Raw genomic sequence first — 16,879 nt, 5'->3', positions numbered from 1 at the left:
CTGCCTGAACAAAAGATTTAGAGCTTAGTACTTAAAAAAATCCAAAACCTCACATACCATGGGAACCAGGACTATCAAATAAAATGTTATAACATGTACCATAAAAGCAGTGTAGGAGGAACAGTGGCTTCTATGTTGGAGTGGCAGTACTGAAGAGCACAGAGCCTGTGATTTCATGCAGTGCCCTGTGACTGGAATGATAACAATCCACATTCCCCGTGCAGTCACTCAAACACTTCCCTTTGGGTATTGTGGCGCTGAATGCTCTTTGCTATTAACTACAAGCAAGAGGAAAAGAGTATGTCACCTTCTTGGAAACTCCAAAATGCACAATTGTCTGACACTGTTTCAAAATCAAAGACTTGTCAATTTTTTCAGTTGCCTTCCTGGATTAATTCCTTCACAGAAAATGCTAAGGAGAACAGCATCCACCAGATTTAGTAAGCAATATGAGACACATGATTTTGTCAACACTGAGTTCAATAGCTAAACTCAACCAGTAGTTTAATTATGAACACTCCAAAAACTCAGTCTGCAATTATAAATGCTGTCAAGTTAGTTCTCAGAATTATCTCCAGGTGGTGGAGGCAGACATATGGTTGTATTTTACTATGAGGATGACAAGGGGTGAAAATCACTTTTTAGACTTGAGTAAATATTTCTCCAGGACAACTTGTGCAGACGGTTGGTATTTTACAACAAAGTTAACTTCAGTGATATGAAGTACCAACACAACTCTCCTATCTCCTCTCAGTTTAAACATCACTTAGATACTCTTCTGCAGAAATAGCTTTTCTTTTCATCCTCATTTTGCCACCAAAATTAAAAAAAAAAAACCAGCAAACAAACAGTGAAAACAAACCAGTTCCTTTCACCTATAAAATGATTAAAATATTTGGAACACCTGAATAATATTGCAATAGCTACTCTTAAGAGGGCAAATAGGAGATACCAAGAGAGCAGCTCCACAGAGTTTAACCAAAAGCAGATTCTTATCAGCTTCTTCACACAGTTTTTAAGATAGCTCTGCTGAGCCTATTCTTTAAATTATATTTGAGGGAAATGGACAAAAATGACTGCATTGTATTCATATTGGTCTTTGAGTTATAGAGTGACTGGTGACCATTTTGCTCACCAGTAAAGCAGCCAAATAGGTCAGTGTTCCACCACCTTACACTGCAGACTCATCAATACACCTGCACAGTTCATGCTTGGGAATCCTTCCTACTGCAAAACACAGACAACAAACCCTAAGCAACTAAAATATTTCTTGATATAAACCTTGAGGAATGTACATTTTCCATCATTTCTACCTTGAAAGAGATAATCCACTTTTGCAGTGGTATAAACTCCTGATGAAGACCACAAAATTCTGAAACTTAAACTGCCACACGAGCACTGAACTCCACTTTTGGGTACTACAGTAGCATTCAACCTGAAATCAGCTTCAATGAGGAGTTCAGAAATACAATGACTCAAAAGGAAGCAAAACTTCCAAACAAAAGATACCCTTCTACAGCTGCTCAGAAATTCAGGATGGCAGAAATGGATGACATGCACGTGAGACAGTCAAGGCCATGCCATTTTCTCATAGCCACAGCTCCCTTTTGATCAAGAGAGAAAAACCACACGCACTCCAAGTTTCTCTAAGCTACAACATGGCAGTATTTCCAAGTTGTTCACTACTACTTACTGTTTATAGCAAAAATATGCCCTGTTTTTTTACCTGCATTTGGAGTCCATGTTATTCTTTCAAAAGAAGGTACAACATTGCTGTTCAAATGTAGAAGAAATACAAATATTTCTGGAAAAGCACCCTTAAAAAAATTAATCTATACTGTAATGTCCCTTGTAGGTTTAAAAACCAGCACCCAATAGCAAAACATACATTATTATTACCCAGTACACATTCATTGTATGCCAGAGTTCAAAAACAGTTAAGAAAATGGAAAAGTTGCTTTTTTCCCTCTACACAAATTTGTTAATGGGGAACATAATGGTAAGCCATGTTTGCTGGCATTCTGTGAAACATCTACAAATTGCCTCTGCAAAGCATTATAGGTTGTCAGACTAATGCAGTTGAAGATAATTTGGCCTTTCAGTGAATTGAACCTCACAGCACGATTATACTCCAGCACCAAGTAGAGTGTCACAATTATTCTTTCATGCTGAATTACCATATAATGTCATAAGCCTACCTGTCATAAGTCCTGCAGCCAAGCTTGAATTTTTTCTAAATCTATGGTTCATGGGGAAAAAAATGAATTTTTTGCTTCTAATGGAAATCTGATTGTTTTTATCAACAATAAATTTCATAGCAAATCAAAGGATATGCTTGGACAAACAATCTGATACTCAAGGTTAAAAAACACACAAATAATAAATTGCTGGTGTGTCATGTTCAATTTTTACTACTGCATTACACTGCAATAACCATAACAGGATCTAAATTGTTGTCAGAACATTAAACAAACCCCCTTACTTCACAAAGGCATCCTGCCTGAGTAATTCACACAACGGAAACAACTATCACATTTTCCACTGTCCCACCACTGTAACATACATCAATGCAGTTTATGCATTTGGACAATTTTTTGAATAAATTACTTCCATCCTGGCTGATGTTGCCACTTCGGTAAGAGACAGATCAGTTTTAATTGTCTTTTTGTCTATACTGAGCCACTGTTTCTCTGGCTCCTTCCTGCCCTTACATCCTGAGCACCAAAATAAACAATGACCACATCAAATTGCTTGATTCTAGGCAAATCAGAGTTCTTGAAAGAAAGAAACCCATGAGCTCACTTGTCATTTCCACTGTTATTAGTCTTCTTCCTTGCATTCACCTAAACAAAGCTGGGCAAGTGGGGGAGGGAGGGATATATGTGCTTTTAAATTAACAAACTAGCTCTGAACAAAACATTATGTAAATTCCACCCATTGCATTGGTTGGATCAGTATTACCATACAAAGCACTAACTTCAAAACCTTTACTTCAGCCCAAATCCCATTCCTGGCAACTAAGCATCACACTAAAGAATTACAAAAAAATGTGGTTGAAAAGGCTTCTCTCAACACTCAAAATAAATGCACCTTTCTTTAGTCAATCTTATCTCACATGAAGATACAGTGTTAACTACACACACACATACAAGGAATTAACTCTGTACTCTATGCTGTACTCTGAGATGCTGGGATCTCAATAGATGAACACTGAGAAACTATATTTATCTCATTAACTGCTTATTTATAAATACTAGTTTTACCTGCAACTGAAAACACCTCACCACCTGATGGGTAGTCATTAATGTTACACTACATAAACTCAGCATACTTATGATAATTAATACATTTGTAGTTAAACGACTGTACGTTGAGTTCTACTTTCATTACTTAAAAACAAGCAAATAAACAGTATTAATGGTTGGAATAGAAAGGCCATAATTCCTTGTCTCAACACATAGGTAGAGCAGAATCAGAGACAGGGGGAGCCTTCCTCCCTTTGCACAGAAATGCTCACACTCACTGCTGGTTTTGGGTTACCCACCTGCCCATGCTCAGCCCGGCACACAGCTGAAGAATAAGTGGCAGCAATCAGCACCAACAAGCTGTGTCTGTACCATAAAGAGTTAATGGCTTAACATCACATTTTAGGTTGCCTTTAATAGCAAACCAAGCTGGCATAAACTAACAAGTTCAATCAGTTAGATACAACTCCATTTTCTAACTAAGACCCCCTTGTGATTGCCAACAGGTCAGAACAGCCATTTGTACCAGTGACTGTGTGCTGGTGTCCTCCAGATACAGAGTCAGATCACTAATGTATTACTGCCAGAGCAGAAAAAAAAAATCACCTATTGGATGACAATTCCAAGACACAAACATGTCTTAGCTCCTATTCTTACATTTTAAAAATGAAAATAATAAAGCTAACCCCCATCTCCCTCACCTTATGGAGTGAAAATGTAATGTATGCCCAAAATGTCAATACCAGACTTATTTTTCCTTGTTAACTAAACCTTTACCAGTTGGTACTATTTATTTATAACCTCTGAAGCAATAATAAACACAGAACGATGATTTACTTCAAGCCTTTCTATTATTAAAACACTTTGTCTTATTGTTTTATTGATTTACAATCTGTCCTACTTACATTTTTAGCATCTGAAAACAATCAAGGCACAAAGCTGCAAAATGTTTAGACATTAATTGTTAAGAGACAGCATTTTATTCCAGGCTAGGGGTTTGAGTCCTCGACTGCTAAGCATCCTGGTACGGAAATGATTTATGGCCTTGTAGCAATAACGATGCGGCAGAGCCATTAACATATTGGCAGACCCCAGGATGGATTATCGACATTGATTATTTCATGGACCACTGATATCCATTTGTTAAGAGAAGCTCGAAGATGGCCTCTCTCTGACTGAAATCTTTTACGAGCAGACAGCATTTTAAGTATTAGGAACCTGGGATTTGGGCAATTTTTTTGTTCCCGTTCCCCTCTGCCCTCCCCCCAGTCTACCTCTATCTCCTCTTAGACTGTAACAAAAAGTGTCAAAAATTAAAGTTCATTCTTCACTATGGTCTTAATTTCTCAACTCATCATAACCACGTCTTCTTTAAAAATTAATGATTGCCAGCATTTAGCCACTGGTTGTTGCTATGAAGATCTATGCAAAAAGCAAGGATCCCTATAGAGTGCATGATATATGGAATTCTCTTTATTACTACAATAAAACTTACTGACATTTCAATACTTCTGCAAATAGCATTATAGTATCAATCTTCTGAATTAGGTTGAAAATTAAGTTGTAAATTAAAAGAAAGTGTACTTTGGAATACAACATGATATGTCACCTAGAAAAAGACCTTTGTGCATAACAGAGCTGAGCAGAAAAACTGAAAGATAAGCCCAGGTGCCTCTAAAGTGCCTATTTCATCATAAAGGATCTAGGTTATATTTTACAAGAAGAATACTGTCTGAAAGCCCTTATATTTCACCTCCAGAAAACAGATTCTGAATCTCTTAATAAAAAAAAAAAGATGAATTTGACAGCAACCGCTCATTAGCAGAGATACCAAAAAAGCCTATGCAAGGGACAGGTGAGATTTTAGGTGGAAGAGGGCTGGGAGGGTGGGAAGAAAGATGGAAAGATGAGAAGGGAATTACTTTGGGATGAAAAGGGCTTTATTTTTAGTATAGGACCTCAGTGAAAATACCCTGCCTTCTTCAAACATAGTTCCACCTACTTGAGTTACCGGAAAATAATAAATTATATCCCCTACTACACTTGAGTTGTGCCAAAAGAATGAAAAGTGTTATACTTCAATCAAAGTATAATTTATAAATAACTTCACTTATGGACCTGTTTGAGACTGCTAATAATGCAGGTTAATGGCTGAAAAATGAATTTCTATGCCCCCCAAGACAGGTCTTTCAATATTTTCTAAACAGGAGTTGCTAATGAGGTGATACATCAGGCTGAAACTCAAGCTAATATAAAAAATGCATTCCTGTTCACTGTGCATAAACACAAACTAAAAAAAGTTGTTTTGCAATAGGAAAAAGCACATACATTAATACTCAGACAAGGAAGATGTTATACAGAGGAACAGCTGCCAGCATAAAAGAAACCACAGTTCTCCAGACCATTCCTATGCAGCATCAAAGGTAAAGAGTTCCATTATCACTCCTCCATTTTTAGGAAATTCAAGAGATACAGTGTTTCCTGGATGTAACCACATCTCTCTGAGTAATCAAGCTGACTTGCATTATTTCTTTCTTGAAACAACACAATTCTATTATAAAGATATTAGGAAGCTAAAATATTCCCATTGACTAAAAGGATTCACCAGTCACTACATGATATAAAATCAAGTCTGTTACCATTTACAGCCTATGACACCCTTTATAAAATGGCCATCTCCTTTATGGTTTGTCACAGTGCTTTTGTACAAAGGGCATTACATCTAAGAGTAAAACCAGATGTTGGTTGCGTATGGATCACCGTCTTTAAAAACTACCCAAAATATATGGAAAGCAAGGTGCTCTTAGCCTCACTACACCTGCAAGTCCAAAACACACCTTACATTGTCAGAAGTACTTTTGATAGTTTAAGGTGTAACCAGCTCCTTCAAGGGGATAACACACACCTGAATGACACTGGCACTTCCCCAGTGCTATCACCAGGGGAGGAGCACTCCTCTCTTGCAGCCTGGTCAACGTGCCAGTGTTTGCAACTACACAGAATCCAGGAGACAGATGGGTTCAGAGGATGCACTTCTTCTAAACTGGCATTAACATTTAAGTGGGAGATAATTTCTAACTTTCAGCAATAAAATTTACGTAGACAGTGAAATGCCTGGAAAGAAAAATAATCCCACACACACCCATACAACACTAGGAGTAACAGGTACATTTGTTATCAAATGCTTGTGAATCAAAGTGTTGTCATTATATTGCAAGAATTCTATTATCATTACATTGCAAGGGTTCCATATTGCTAGAGTTTTATACCTCTCCTTGATGTTTCTTGTAGGCATCTCCTCTAAGCACTGACTCTTCCTTCTTCTCACAGTGGCCAACTGACTCCAGTTCCCTCAGCCAACCGAGCGACTCTTTTATAACACTCTTCTTATTGGCTACAGGTGTAGCCTCTTAAAATCAGGCCTGCTCCTAATCCCCAATAATTGGCTCAGCTGTAACTCCTTAGGGGGTAAGATTACAATCTATACCACCTTCATTTACCCCTACATCAAAGCCCTACTACCACATCTCCAGAAGGAAGCAACTGAGACTCCTGAAATCCTTGAGGAATCCCAGCCCCAAGCTGGCAGTCAGGCAGAGAAAAGCACTTTTAAGCAAGAATTCACTCAGGGGGTCTCCAATACCTGCTCCAGAGCTGTCAAAGGCAAGCACAGTGGTCCCCTCACCTGGAGCAGCCATGAACACCACTTTCAGTTGTGTGCTCAAGAGAGAATCCTTAGGGCAGAGTTAGAGCTGACAGCCCTCACACAAAAAGGAACTGCCCCAGCACCAGCTAAATAGTCAAAGTGCTCCCATCATGTTAATACAAAAGAGGTACAAATGTGAACTAAGTCCAACAGCAAACCAGGAAAAAAAGCATTAATTTTTCAAATTTTGCACAAAACCAAAATTTGATGAGAATTCATCTACATATATAAAAACTTAGCACACAGCTTTACACATGGAAAAATTCCTAAGTATCTCACAGTATTGTTTAGTCATGGTATCCGTTTGAAACTGCTGCAATTTTCAGTGCAATAACAGAGATTGTACGATATTCATCAACATAGATAACCTTTGTAACCCCTCTTTGGAGGTTTACAATTTCTGCATGGACAAAATGACTCCCAAATTTAAATCCATTTTTGTTCTAGTGTAGAAAACTAATAATGACCACTTACACAGCTGGATTTTAAACACACTACCCAGAAAAAACAACACAAAAAGAACAAACTAAAAATGCATTCTAGCAAGTCAAAGACTTGCATAGCCTATATGCATACCTCAAATGAGATTTCTTTAATTGTAATGGACTTGTGTTTTTAGAGTATTTGACATGGCCAAATAAGATCTCAATGATGAGTCACTGAAGCTACAGTTGTAATTGCAGATTTACAGTGCCACGATGAAATCATTGTCACATCCACATCCCTAAACGAGATGCAATGACTACTACTACTGTTTAGCAACAGATCTATACGAATTTAAATGCACTGATTTTTCTATAGGCAGTCCTCAGAGATGCTGCACTTACCATTCTCCTCATAACCAAAAACCACTAACCCACAACTAGTATTAAAACAGAGCCTCTGTTCTGTTAGTTAACTTCTAAATGACTAATACACACAGAAAAGAAACACCTTAGAGAGAAACAGGCGAGGAAGAAAGAAGAAAAGTGACTCAGAGTCATGTTTGTGAGATTTTCACAGCTAATCACACACAAGACTGATTCACTGCTCACCTCGCTCTGTTCACTCATTTTTCATATCATACTTTTCACTGCCCCATCAGCCTGCTCCACCAAGGTCAAATGAAGGAAATGATAGCTACATACCACACTAAGATTTATTATAAACAATTCTGCTTTCTTCATATGTGGAGGAAATATGTTACTGACATTACTGTTTATAAAAATTAAGGTAAGCAGTAGAGGCCATCAGAATGGATACATAATAAATGTAAAATTTCAATAAAAAGGGAGTAATTTTTCTCTACTCATTTGCAGTGCCTGAAGATTTTTTTTTAAATCAACTAGACAACAAAAATTTCCAACATATAACATGAAAATTATCACTGTTACACATGTCAAGTACTAGCATGCCTTTTTTTTTCCCCCTTCCTTTCTTATACTTTAATTGAAATTTCAAACCTGGGGCATAAATGCCACTTCAGCTACACTAACAAAGCAAAGTCTCTGCAAATTCATATATGCAACAATTATGAATGAGTGCACACCCAGAAACTCAGGCCTGAAAGTAACCCATTAACTACAAGGGATGATTTGCAGCGTGTTAACAAAGCCAAGTGACTTGGCCATGTGTAAATTTCTCCTTAGAAAGAAGAGTGGTATTTCATTATTGTAAATCAGGAACTAACACAGCAAAGAATTAATGAGTTACCTTCAAAATAGCTACAGATTTGTCAAAAAGGCAGTCAAACATCAAGAGTCTTTGACTTTGCATCCAAAAGCCTATTTTGAAGATGCCCAAATCACCTGTGTACTTTAGGAAATTCTGAGGCAGTACAGAAGAGAATACATAAAGCTGTCTTTTCACATTGCCTATGAATGACCACAGCACATCACTACACCAATTTTCCAGGACTATAATGATTTAACTGAAGAAAAGCTTATTAATATGTACTTAAGATCTTTCTATAATATGAAAAAAGCATTTCAGTACTTATTCTCAAGCTGTCGAATTATCTGTTTTTATAAAAGAAATGGACATTTTTCTTGGTAGCTCTTAAGTTAATTAGTTTAGCTTTAGCAGTTAATGCTAAATGACTACAAAAAAAAAGGTGACTGCAGATTTGAGTAAATGCAGGCCCAACAAAACTATGTGTAGTATTTCTCACCAGTAGGTCTGACCAAAAAAAAAAAAAAACCCTATCCCTGTATTTGCATAAATACAAAAGTACAGAAAAATAATGCAAAATGTGCAAAATGCCAAAAATTTGCTGCGAACATCAGATGTGCTATATGCATCCATGTTCAACACTGAAATTACAGACTCTTCAATCTAAATTAAAGCACCATCATAAAAAAATTCATCTCCATGAAATAACTCAAGTAGACCCCCAAAAACACTGAGAAGGACAGGTCTCTAATCACACTTACCTATGTAAATGAATGATAGCACTTTTTATTTACACATTTATCAAAAATGTAAACTAGAAAATTAATTACTGTTCTCATTTATAGACCCCAGGGACTACTCCTGACAAGGCTAAGTGGCTTATATCGTTGAATATAGTTGTATGTACAGTAATATTTGACACAACACTCCCAAAAGAACTTAGAGTAGCAAAGATTCTACTGTTCTAGTTTATAGCTAAAAATATTTCTATAAACAAATAACTCACATATTTAAACAGGACATGGGACATGGAACTACATGATATTAATTTTCACTTTTATTCCCAATTTTGAAAAATAAGGAAAATGGAAGATTACAAGCGGAGAAATTACAGATCAGCAGTTTTGCTGATCCATTTCAAGAATAAATCCCTTTTCCTAGGCTAACTTCCTGCAGCAGAGTTCTTGCCTCTTTGCAAGAACAGAGGATACGGCAAATCACCTCCTGATTTTAGCTGAATTACCTTTAAAAACAAAGGAAATGAAAAATATGTAATGTAAATCAAAATCTCTTATGCCCTAAGAAATCAGGTACTAGTTACACTAAAAACAGCACCCATATTTGTCATATTTCATAATCATACTGTTCCTAACCAAAGAGCTCTAAAAGACAAATGATTGCTTTCCTTCAAGATAAGAAGTATCATGCAAGTATCAAGTAAGTATATACTGCATAAGGGCTACATAACATAATCTGCCATCAGAGTGACCAGAATTTTTCTACCTGACTGTCCTCGATCCTCAAGGAGAGACCACAGAGTAGAGCAGCAGATGAGAGAGACAGCTCACACCAGCAATTCCCATACCTTCCAAAGACACTCTGAATGCATTCAGTGTCCACATCCTGAAACCAGTGTACATGACCAGGCTCCAAAAACAGATTAGCAAGTACATTGTACAGTGTGAACAACATCAGTATTTCCCACATAATTTCTATGCATCTTTCTAAGCTCAAAATAATTCCCTGGAAATGTGTAGTGACTCGATTGATCAAGACAAGTTCTCCAGTTTAAAGAAGCCTATGTGTTTCATGGACACTCTGGAAAGCTCATCAGTAAAAACACTACACTATAATTATCTTCGTAGCAATTTATTCATTGACATGCATAAGACTAAAGTGCCTTTCTTAAAATTCAATTAAACACATTATATTACTATGTAAATAGCTGTTTCCCACATACTACTGAAGCCAACAACTGAGGAACAGTTTCTCTTTACTCTGATGACTCGCATTTTTCTCCAGTTGAAAGCACATCAGGGCAGTACATGGAAATGGCTTGTTAGCACTGAGCATTCTGGTTTTTCATAATCTGCTGAGTGGAAGGAGAAGTAACAGCTTGGCCAACCCATGTTCTTCAAAGTGTCTGTGTGAATCCAAGGGATGCCAACACAACCACCCAAGGCTGCCAGAAGATATTTTGCCCAGTATGCTGTATATAAACCTTCATTTCTATTTGCATTCTGCACTGAAATTATATTTGATTTCTAAAACTAAGGCCGTGGATAAAATTAAGACATACCTATTTGCTCCAGTAGAGTAAATCCTATTTTTCTGTTACTATATAAGCAGATAAATAAAAAATAAAAAAAAAAACCAAAAAAAAAACCTGTGATCCTCTAATGTAAATAAAATCTGGTAGTAGTCCAAAGCTACAGGTCTGTTTCCCTTAAAAAACAGACGATAATACTGTGGTACCAAGAAGCTATATCAGTGGGAAAACAGCTGATTTTTCTTCAGTAAAATAAAATGCACGTAATGGCCTTATTATTACCATGCATCTGAATGCAGTATCCAAACGCCTGCCTCTAACAGTTTGTGAGAGAAAAATAAAACTTACTCACAATAGCAAATGCAACAATAACTGATTAAAGTAAATTTAGTGGAAACATTAAAATAACATCTGTGGAAAGAAAATTTATTTTTCTCTAGCATACTGTGTGAACTTATTGAAAATAATCAAGTACTCAGTTTGAATTAACTGAGTGTGAGTGAATCTTGAGAAAAGGAGAAAAAGATGGCAATAAAAGGCACTAGAGGAATTTGTTAGCTCCTTCTCTGCTTGGTTTCTTCACATATTTTAAGAAAATCTGCAAAGATGCAAAGAATCCTCCTGTGTTCGGTTAGCAGTAAGTAAATTGCTGTGGGCTCTGAGTGCTGGAATACTTTAGCAGGCAATTCCTCTCTGTCTTTCATTCTGTTTGTCTGTGTTAAATTCCCCCTCTGCCCTCATCCATTCTCACATCCAGTTCCCAGCTTTGTCCATCCATCAATCCACACACTTTGTCAGTGCTGACTTCATCCTGGCTCTCACAATCACATCCAAGCCAGGCTGCTGCCACGAGGGAGCTTTTCGCCTCCCATCTGCGTCTCCCTGATCTGCTGACGGAGGCCCTGCCGCTTGTCGTTTTCTATTGCACAGGCAAGCAAAACCACTAATACTGAACCTGATTTCTATCGTGCAGCTTTTCACCTTTCCTATCGGGAGGAACAGAGAAAGAGACAGACAGACAGAGAAGGGGAGAGAGAGAGAGATGTTTGCTGAATTTTCTAAAACAATTCGTCCGCTAGTCAGCTTGAGGCTCAATTCATCTTCAGCTCTACAAAACATCAATAGAAATCACAAGGAGAAAATGTATCACTAATTAAGGGTTGATAAGCTCTACGTCAAGAGCAGTTTAGGAGAAAAAAAAACACCTCACCAGCATATAGAGATTCTTTACCTGCTGAAATCCATGCAGCAGCTTCATGGCAACTTTAAGTTAAAATCTCATATAATTTTCTTGCATAAAATATGCTGTCTTAGAAGCAACATTCCGGGAAAATAACACACCAAAACCAGATGTGGCTTCATTCAAAAGGTAATTTACAAAGATTTAAATTTCAACTGGAAAAACATAAAAGATGACTAAAGAAACAAATTGTTACCTAGCAATGAAATTATATTAAATCACTGTGTTTTTCTCGTTCCTTTTCCTCAGTTCAGCAGTGCAATATTCTAAGTACAAAATAACTACTATTAATGTTTTTCTTTTAATTAGAAGCTAGGTACTTGCAAAAACATGGAACTGCTTCTTAAAAAAAGTCATATAATCACCTTAGCATTAGCTACAAATGACAAAAGTTCTTCAAACATTCCATTTGTGCACTGCAAAGTTGAAGCAGGGTGGAAGGGTCTATGTTATCATTAAATCAGCAGTTACATGAGCAAAAGTATTTTATGAAATGGAAATTAACTCACTTTCATCATTATCATATACTTGACTCTACCTGTAAAAACAAAATGGAACAAGAATGTTTCTGACAGGTCATTTCAGGAACAGAAATCACTTGCATGAAATCACTCACTGAGGAACTAAAACCTTCCCACAAACAACTTCTATGTCCTGGTATAAATCTTTTTGCCTAATTATGCTTCAATTTACAAACCACTCCCCACAACAACTTTGTGAAAACACTATTTAGTTCACCACTAAAAAAATATATGTTTGAATGAAAGCTTCCATCAGCTGTACAAAGTACTTCAAATATTCTGGGACTTGCTGGGCAACAAAAGGCTCTGCTTTCACTCCCAGTTATGCTACTATCCCCTTACTGTTGAGTTCAGTAAGTCCTGCTGATTCCTCACTCCTCAAAGACATAGAAGGAAGAAAAAAAATAAATCTAATGATCAGGCCAAGCTTTTTTCTCCTATCCCACCCCTTCCCTCAGGGATCAAACTGTTCTTTTCTCAAAGATATACTGACACACCCAGGAACCACATTCTGTCTACATGTATACGTTCAATTACGATATCACAGATATGCTTTACCTTAAGTTTATTAGTTATTTTTAGCTAAAACTTGAACACATAAGAAGAAAAAAGAGAGACTTGAGGGTGATCTGAGCTAATGAAAATAAAGACCTCCCCTCAACATGCATGTACATGAGAACTGGGCCCTCCTGCCATACAACCTGTATTTCATTGCACTTAGGAGGGGAGACAGAACCCCACAGCACCCCAGTTTCATTCCCTGAACCACTGGTCTCACATATGTATGATACAGTAGAACTGAAAAGCAGCAGAAGAAAGTCTTCTTTGCTGTGCTACTATACACATCAGACATCTCTAATTAGACAGCAACAAAATTTTATTAATAGGCTGGACATTATGGAATGAGCTTGTTATAAATGGGCCCTGTCAAAGCCTTATTCAGCTACCAAATGAGTATTCTCAGTTCACTGCTCGCATCTGAAGCATCACCGCTGGTGCCGGATAACAAATGATTGCTATTAACCGTATTGTTAGTAATGATGGCTGAAAACAAACAAAAACCCATAAATAACAGTCTACAGAAAAATTAACCCATAAACTTGATAGATATCCAGCTGAGAAATAATAAATGACACTTTGGATCCTGCTGGGAGAAGCTAGTGGTTTTTGTTTTCTTCTCTGTCATTAACACATTTTCTGTGCTAAAAATTAGATTCTGATATATAATTATCAACGCTTCCAGATATTAATTCTGCTATCGCTCCCTCTGCTTCTCTGCTGGTTGGGTGTAATGTTATTCACAGATTACTCTGAGAAAACACATCAAACACTTAACAGAGCAGGTCAAAGTGACAAGCAGCTTTTGCTGACAACACCAACCTGCACAGCCTTTTTTACCCCGGACGCAAAACAAATTTCTCATATTAATTAACTCCGGTTTCTTTGTAGCTAGAACAAATCTTTGCTATGTTACATGAGCTATGTGTATTCCCAGCTGTCCTAATGTAGGCTGCACTGAGGAGGAAGAACTGACAATTATTATCTTGCTTTTATAGAGTGAAATCCACATTTGTTAACATCCTAGAGAAATATGCCTATTTTCACAGCCAATTAAAACAAGCCTCTTTTTACCAGATATAGTTTCAGTGGCAAAGCCATGCTTTCTCTCTCCTTTTAGGGGAAAAGGATAAAACTGACTATGAAAAACATTCAGATGTTTTTGCTGAAGATGGAAAAGCAGCCCTACTTTATTCAATAGAAGAAAATTTAGGAGTGATTATTCACCTGCCTCTTGAGCACAAAAACTTCGCAACTTTTGCACACAAACACAGCAATGAACAAGTCTTTATCAGACCTTACTACATCTCGATGAGAAAACACAGGGTAATATCACAAAATAATTGTGCCTCACTACCTTGAAAATGTTTGCATACACAAGTAACTTGAGGGAACATTACTGATGACGGTCAGTCATTTGCAGCATCTGAAGCCCCAGCCAGCAGCAGACCCCTCCTCTCCTGCACACTGTGCACAGAACTGTGGGATCTCAGCACATCGTTCCCGATGTCCAGAGATGCCAGGAGAACCCTTGGGGGTCTCGAAAACCCTGGAATGTTGCCAAGAGTGCTTGGTGGCTTGATTTTGATCCATCCACAGAAGTAACAAGAGTCTGAGGACAAGAGAATCACTTTAGAGTACAAGGTGTAAAAGAGACACATTTAGAGGGTGAGATATAGATTTTAAGGTTTTTGGTACAGGGGGGTTATGGAGACAAGATGGAGAGATCGGGGCGTGTCTTGTCCTTCTTCTTTCTTCTTCTTGTCCTCCATCTCCTGTGATGATGTTGGCACTTAGAGATTGGTTTCTAGTGAAGGTGCACTTGCCAACATGGGCGAAAAGCATTGGGAAATAAAGGTAAATATTGTATACGTAGGTTTTAGTATAAAAAGACATGACTGCCCCGTGGGTGGTCAGAGAGTGCCTGTGACTGCCTGCAGATCAGACCTCTGTTGGGCAGACAGAAAAATTTTTGTAGATAAGAAATAATAAACAACCTGAAGACCGAAAGCTGAAGAGTCCAGACTCGTCCTTTGCATCGTGCCCACCAAAGAACCACTCTACCCATGTCGGGGCAGAGACAGACAGCCGGACCCGACATTTGGCGTCCCTGGGTGGGCACCCCGTGGGCACCGGCACCGGTGGGCACCCGGCGGCGACCCGGGAGCAGCTCGGCAGCGACCGGCGATCCAGCAGCATCCAGCAGCCTTCGCTGAGCCACGGTGAGCTCTGCTGTGCACCTCTTGCACAGGGGCAGCCTTGAAGCACCGAGTGGGCAGCTCCCGAGTTGGACTCATTCCCAGGAGAGCCTGATAACTCCTTGGGAAAACAGCCAGAAAGCAGCCAGGAGACTCTGAAAACGCAGCAGCCGCAGAAAACATCGCACTCCACCTCAGCCGAAGAAAGTTCGTAGCAGAACAGCCCGGATCGGAATCGGAAAGGCGCCTCCGGATCCATCTCCTGTGACCTGCAGGCCAGAGACCAGGAGCCTCCGGACTGCTCTGACGACAGGAATTCGGTGAGAAGGTCAAGAATTAAGAACATGGGGGGTACACTTTCCCAGGAACAAATAGAAATTCTGTCCGACCTACAGGGCGTGGCAGACACACACACTAAGGGGATCCCAAAGAAAAAGCTTAGAGAATTATTGCTGTGGGTGCGGTGTAATTACCCGTACTCCGAAACAAGGCTGTTATTTGAAGTAGGCTTTTGGCAAGAAGTTAACAGACATCTATATTTTCTAGCCATCAATGAGGATAAAACAGCCTTAAAATTGCTGTCCTCAGCAAGAATTATGTTAGAGGCGACCTCGACTCAATTTAGGGGGTCAGCCAGGCAACAAGTTGTTGCAGGTCCCAGAGGGGCGGAGGGAGCAGAGCAAGGTTCCAAGCAGAAATTGGCTCTGATCTCAATTAGCCCGGGGGAAAAGGTGCCCGAGAAAAGGGTACAAGGGAAAATGTCATTGCCCTCAGTCCCACCATCCCGAAAACCCAAGGGAACCCTAAAGTACCCTGAAACTACAGAGAATACAGGGACTTCAGACTCCGACTCAGACACTGATGATACCATTCCTCTTCCTGATGAAATAAAGTTTTCTCCCAGCGACATCGAGGAGACAGGCCACCCTTCCGGAGTGTACTGTCCCGATTCGCAGGAATCAGGGGGGGAGGAGGTGGAAAACGTGGCGGAGTCGGGGAGGGGGGTTCAAAGGGAACAAGCGGGGAGGGGGGATGCACTCTCTCGCGGCAGGCGCGGCGGCGCGGAAGCGGCGGCGGCCGGCGGGGGGGGCGGGGAGGCAATGGGAGACACGGGTTTCCATACGGCTCTTGCGAGCGCAACGCCGAAAGCGACAGTCGCCTTTGGAGCGGTGCCAAAGACGCGCGGGTCGAGCAAGGCTCAGGGAGTGGCCGGGGAGACCTCTCAAACCAGCGCGGGAGCGTCAGACACGGGCAGCAAGGACGGAGCAGCTGCAGAGCTCCGGAGAGCTGCTGTGAAGGGACGCAGGAGACGCGCAGTGGTGACGTCAGACCCGGAAGTCTGGACCCAGAGATGGGCTCGAATCGCTGCGAGAAAGGGGGCACCCGCGGGGAGGGGGCTGCGCGCTTCGGCGGGGGGTGTGGATACAGCGTCAGAGGAGGAGGAGAGAGGGGCAGGAACAGACGATAGGGAGGAGGCTTCGGAGGTGGAGCG

The 16,879-nt window shown here is 39.6% G+C and overlaps 1 protein-coding gene across 4 annotated transcripts in view; it reads right to left on the bottom strand.

Annotated features, from left to right (window-relative positions):
- The window catches only part of LRMDA (leucine rich melanocyte differentiation associated), a 612,230-nt gene that overhangs the window by 444,609 nt on the left and 150,742 nt on the right, over positions 1-16,879 (bottom strand). The window lies entirely within an intron of this gene.

Source organism: Agelaius phoeniceus, chromosome 9 (assembly GCF_051311805.1).
Source record: "Agelaius phoeniceus isolate bAgePho1 chromosome 9, bAgePho1.hap1, whole genome shotgun sequence".
Classification (NCBI taxonomy): domain Eukaryota; kingdom Metazoa; phylum Chordata; class Aves; order Passeriformes; family Icteridae; genus Agelaius; species Agelaius phoeniceus.
This window is presented reverse-complemented; position numbering and strand designations above follow the sequence as displayed.